Source organism: Heptranchias perlo, unplaced genomic scaffold, assembly GCF_035084215.1.
Source record: "Heptranchias perlo isolate sHepPer1 unplaced genomic scaffold, sHepPer1.hap1 HAP1_SCAFFOLD_70, whole genome shotgun sequence".
NCBI lineage: Eukaryota > Metazoa > Chordata > Chondrichthyes > Hexanchiformes > Hexanchidae > Heptranchias > Heptranchias perlo.
The window spans coordinates 825,070-831,647 of record NW_027139729.1 but is presented as its reverse complement, the minus strand read 5'-3'; the positions used below and the strand labels follow the sequence as shown (position 1 = coordinate 831,647).

The 6,578-nt window shown below is 41.7% G+C and overlaps 1 protein-coding gene across 1 annotated transcript in view; it reads left to right on the top strand.

Annotated features, from left to right (window-relative positions):
- The first annotated feature begins 1,677 nt into the window (after positions 1 to 1,677).
- Positions 1,678 to 6,578, top strand: part of LOC137318446 (zinc finger protein 229-like) — a 134,244-nt gene continuing 129,343 nt past the window's right edge. The window contains exon 1 of the mRNA XM_067981335.1: positions 1,678 to 1,698. The gene's annotated coding sequence lies outside the window, so the exon portion shown is untranslated. The remainder of the gene's footprint in view (positions 1,699 to 6,578) is intronic.

The window sequence follows — 6,578 nt, the reverse complement described above, 5'->3', positions numbered from 1 at the left end:
TTTCAAACCGTTTATCGATAATAGAACCGAAACACAGCGCTCCGCACAAACCCTTACAGACTCGGGCTTCATATTCAAGGATTCCCAGAAACACGGAGCTTTCAAATAAACTCCGTTACAATTAACAGTCAGTAATATTCCTGCCTAAATACAGTCCCTTCTCTCACAAGTCAACCCGCCTTCTTCCATTTCAGTCCCAGACCCGATTCGATCTCCACACACATCCCCTCCCAGACGGGTTCAGCAGTTTAAAAACACCTTATTCCAGCTGATTTGGAGAATCTCATGTGTTGGTGTTTGAGTTGTGACGCGGAGTTTCTCCGCCAGTGTTACAGTCTCACAGACACTCTCGCCCTGAATCTGTAAAAAGAAAATAACCGTGAACTGGGCCTGGAGCCGAACACATCCCCAGTTACAGTGAGGCCCGGACACCCCATTCTCAGTGTTTTATATCAGACAGTCTCCCACCTTCATGTTCAGCACTAGAGAGAGACAAACACACACTGTCAGTCTCACATTTCCAATCGGTGTGTCTATATCACGCTTGCCAGCATTATCTAACCTACATACACAGCACCAGAGACAGACAGACAGACAGACACGATGAGAGAGAGAGATAGAGAAAGCGGAGAGACAGAGACAGACAGACATACACAGTATCAGTTCCAGACTGACCTGTAAAGTTGCGTTTTATCCAGAAAGATCCCATTGTTGAGAAAGAAGGTGCAGTCTCATCTCTCACTGTTATTGTACCAGAGACAGACACATTATTAATCCCACACTTAGGTACAGTGCAGAGAGTGAAAGAACAATGGGCTACATTTAACCCTCTTTTGCCTGTTCTACCATCTGCAGTTATGCAGCTCAGGTCCGTTCGGCATTATTCTCAGTAGAGCGAGAGTTTCACTCCGGTTAAATTAATCTATGACTTTTGCTGTCAGATATTAATCCGACACGGTCCCAACAAACACACCGACTCACTCTTTCCTCACATGTTTCTCCAGGATTGGTTTGAGAAATGCTCACATCAGTTTTATCAGTAAAGAGTACGAGAATGAACAAAATCCATAGACCCATTTCAGAGCCGCCCACTTTATCTCTGAAAGACTCTTTACCATTAAAAGATACCGAGAGAAACAGCAGGGATGGAAACATCTCGTTCAATAGTTGGAGATTGTAAAGTCAGTCTGGATTCCAGCGTGAGGCACTGGTGGAATCCCATCTGTTTTCCATTCTGGTGCCTGTTCCTGCACTGCCTGTGGACCCCATTCCCTCTGACCTTTCCCCCAGACCCACTTCCTTTGCTCAGACTCTGAAAAATTCCAATTGGGGAAAGTTTCCATCGATTTTTGTATTGGGAATTAAACCAGATATCTGCGCATGCGTGACTCAGCCCCGCCCCCAGCGCTGGTCGTTGGTGAGCAGAAGAGCGCATGCGCGCTCCCTTCCCCAGCTCGGCCTGTGGGCGCCATTCCCTCAGTGAGCGGAAGAAGATGGTTTAAAACAGCCGGGAATGGAGAGATCACGGCCCCCGGGGGAAGGGAGCAAAGAGCAGCCTCGTTACAGCAGCTCATCGCTTCGGGACCGTGTCCGCAGATGGGCTCAGAGATCGGCATTGAGTCCGGGGGAAGGTCAGGGGGAGTCAGGGGGCTGTTTGTAAGAGGCGGAGTGGATCAGGAACTGGTCCCGGAACATGGAGTGAGCGGGGGAAGGGAGAGGTCATTCTCGGGCTGTGTGTGTCCAGGGTGTGTCCAGGGGAAGGGAGACAGAATGGGAAGAACCTGATATTTAAAATCATTGCTGCTTTCTCTCCCCAAACCAGGAGTGAATGTTCCTGGTTTAGTTCCAGTCTCACCCTGTTTATTATTATTGGACAGTGAAGAGTGGAAACAGAGCCGGACAGTAAGGATGTGGGGAGTTATACAAAGAGCATCAATTGCAGGCATCAGGTGAGAAGTGTGAAGGACACATTTTAAACAGCGGCTGTTTGGTTTCATTTGAACGGTTAGTCCCATGGGAGAGGGGATTAGAATCCTGACCTGTACAAACGTCCCTGCCCCATCGGGTAGTCCCATTCATTTGTTAGTGGAGGGGTTGGGTTGTGTCTGGATGTCAATACATTGTTGTAAAACAGCCCAACACACCTGGTGTGCAGAAGCTGGGTGCTGCAGTACTACAGTGGAGTCAGACACTGACACTGTTTGAATCGCTGATTTACATTTATGGATATTCAAAATAATTATTAACAGATATTAAACTGATCACTTCTGTTTTTTCTTCGTCACCTGTTCTTGAGTTACCAGACATACGTTTCTTTCCACAGGCGAACCCTTGAAGGATCCACAATAAATGTGATGTTTCCTCCACCCGAGGCACAAGGAACAGTGCAGTCAGCTCCTTCTCACACACAGTAAGTACATTATCACACACAGAGCACGGAGACACAGACAGGTCATCAGTTCCACAGTCTCAGACAGCAGAAGTACTCAGTCCCACAATGATCCCAAGTTCCAGAGACTCATTTTCAATCCACAGTCAAACAGAACAGGTGAGGCAGACACTGTTCCATTTCCCCCTAACTCAGTCCCGCTGACAGGGAGTCCAAAATCACACTCTCGGATTGTCTATCTCACAAAGGGGCAACATGAGCCATGAATTAAATACCAGATAGAAATCACACATGGTACCCGATTGAAAGGTACAGAATGAATCCCAATAACGTTCCTCGAGATTCCTATTGAATTCGAGCCCAGAACTCTCACACACATGTGAGTTTAATACATGCAGTATCCATTCAAATAGTGCACCATTCGAATACAAATTGCTAGTGCAAAACTCACGTACAGTATCAGATTGAGAAATGCTGTGACAGTGTAACCTGAGAAACAAATTAGATACCAGTTTATAATACACTCATAGTATGAGATTAAAAGATACAGTAACAATTCTGTTCATCCAGACTGAGATACACATTACACACGAGTCCAAAAATCTTATGAAACAAAATTTAAAGTTACAGTATCAGTTCCTTTAGTGCAGACTGATCTACACATTACATACCAATTCACAATATCATTTTGAAAGATTCATTATCATTCACAATAGTAATCACAGAAATACACATTTAATACTAGTCCAAAAAGCACACAAATTATCTGATTGAAACCTCCAGCATCAAATCCTAAAGTGTATCCATTTTGACCAATTAAATAACGTGAAAAACTATTTAAACATTAAGACATTAAAGCTACAGTATTGAACGCCATAATGTAATCTGAGAGAATAATTACATACAGATACAGAATGAATCTCACACTCAGATACAGTACAGAGACACACAGACACAGAATGAATCCCACACTCACATACAGTACGAAAAGTTGCCAGACATAAATTCAATCCCACACTGAAGTACGGTACAAGAGATGACAGATACAGAATGAATCCCACACTGGCCATACAGTACCAAGGACTGACAGATATCAAGTTCATCCCACACTCTCATAAAGCACGAGAGACTTACAGGTAAAGTATGAATCCCACACTCACACATGGTACCAGAGACTGACAGATACAGATTGAATCTCACACTCACACACAGCACCAGAGACTGACAGATACTGAATGAATCCCACACTCACACAGCACCAGAGACTGACAGATACAGAATGAATCCCACACTCACACACAGTACCTGAGAACTGCAGATATAGAATGAATCCCACACTCACACACAGTACCAGAGACTGACAGATACAGAATGAATCCCACACTCACACACAGTACCAGAGACTGACAGATACAGAATGAATCCCACACTCACACACAGTACCTGAGAACTGCAGATACAGAATGAATCCCACACTCACACACAGCACCAGAGACTGACAGATACAGAATGAATCTCACACTCACACACAGTACCAGAGACTGACAGATACAGAATGAATCCCACACTCACACACAGAACCTGAGAATTGCAGATACAGAATGAATCCCATACTCACACACAGCACCAGAGAATGACAGATACAGAATGAATCCCACACTCACACACAGTACCAGAGATTGACAGATACAGAATCAATCCCACACTCACATACATTATGAGAAACTGCTTATATGGAAATAATTGAACACCCACACACAGTACTAGAGAATGTATATACAGAATGAATCCCACACTCAAATTGAGTACCAGAGAGTGACAGATACAGCATGAATCCCAAACTCACATGCAGTACCAGAGACTGAGAGATGCAAAGTGAATCTCACAGTCACCTATATTCGTGCAGGCTGAGTTACAAATTACTTACCAGAGCAGAAATCTCACAGTCACAGATTGAAAGATAACGTATCAATTCCATCAATGCAGGCTTGGTTGCACATTACGTACCAGTCCAAAAATCTCACAGTGTCAGATTGAAAGATACAGTATCAATTCCATTAGTGCAGACTGAGCTACACATTAGAAACCACTACAACAAAACTGTTACAGATTCAGACTGAAATATACAGTATTCTATTCATGCAGACTGAGCTCCACATTAAATACAAGTTCAAAAATGTCACCATATCAGTTTGGAAGATGCACAAATTCACAATTGTTTTCCCATCGATACAGATTTAATAGTAGTCCAAAAATAGATGCCCACATTATCTGATTATATCCGACAGCAATACATTTTAAAATATATCATTATCTACTAATTAAAGACTGGGAAATAATATTCCAACATTAAGGTATTAAAGATACAGATTTGAACACCATACTGTAAACGGAAATACAAATTAGATACAGTTAAAGAATGAATCTCACACTCCGATAGAGTGCCAGAGACTGATATATGGAATGAATCCCAAACTCATACAATCTACCAGAGACTGACAGATTCAAAATGAATCCCACACTCACACATTATCGCACAGACTGACAGATACAGAATTTCTCTCACTGATCCACAGCATCAGAAATTGTTAGATACAGAATGAATGTCTCACCCACACACAATACTAGAGACTGACAGATACAGAAGGAATCCCTCATCCACACACAATACCAGAGACTGACAGATGCAGAATGATTCCCACACTCACATAGAGTACCAGGAACAGAATGAATTTCACTCACATACAGTAGCAGAAACTGACAGATACAGAATGAATATCACAGTCACATTACTGCAGACTGAGTTACACTTTACAGACCAGTCCAAAGATCTCCTGGTGCCAGATTGAAAGATACAGTATAAATTCCATTAGTGCAGACTGAGCTACATATTAGATATATTGTTAAATACTCAGTATTATACTGAAATAAATAGTATCAATACCATTGGTACAGACCGAGCGACACATTATATACCAGTCCAAAAACCTCATAAATGAGCAGACAGGAAGATACAGTTTCTATTCTATTAGTACCGCCTGAGCTGTACAATACATACAAGACTGAAAATCCCATACAACATTAGACTGAAAGATACAGTATCGATTTCATTAGTGCAGACTGAGCCACACATTATATAGCAGTCCAACAATCTCATATCCTATCAGACTCAAAGATACAACATCAATTCCATGAGCACAGACTGAGCTCCATGTTACTCACCAGTCCTAAAATCTCAGAGAATCAGATTGAAAGATTCAGTATCACTTCCATTATTGAAGACTGAGCTACACATCACATTCCAGTCCAAAAATCTCATACAGTATCAGACTGATAGATAGAGTATCAATTCCTTTAGTTCAGGATGAGCTACATATTGCTTACCAGTCCAAAAATCTCACACAGTGTTCGACTCCGATACAGAATTAGTCCCATTATTGCAGACTGAACTACACATTACATACCAGTCCAGTAATTTCACCATGAACAGATTGAAAGGTACATTGTCATTCACAATAGAGTTTAGAGATTAATATGTAATACTACTCCAAAACTCACACACATTCTTTGATTAAAGAAAATCAAAAGAAATCCATATTTACAAATTAAATAATCAACGGAGAACTATATATAATTTAAAGTATTAAAGATACATTTTCAAATAAGATACTGTAAACTGAAATAAGAATACAGAATGAATTCAGACTTGCACATTGTCTCAGAGACTGAATTACAGAATGAATCCCACACTGAGATAAAGTTGCAGAGAATGGCAGATACAGAATGAATCCCACATTCACATACAGCACCAGAGTCTGACAGATACAGAATGAATCCATCACTTATATATAGTACGCCTGAGACTCACAGATGCAGAATATACACCAAGCTCACAGTCAGTACCAGAGACTGACAGATATAGAATGAATCCTACACATACAGTACCAGGAACAGAATGAATCTCACTCACGCACAGTATCAGGGATTGACAGATATAGAATGAATCCTACACTCACATACAGTACCACGAACAGAATGAATCTCACTCACGCACAGTATCAGGGACTGACAGATATAGAATGAATCCCACACTCACACACCATACCAGGAACAGAATGAATCTCACTCATGCACAGTACCAGGGGCTGACAGATAAAGAATGAATCTCACACTCACAAACAGTACCAGA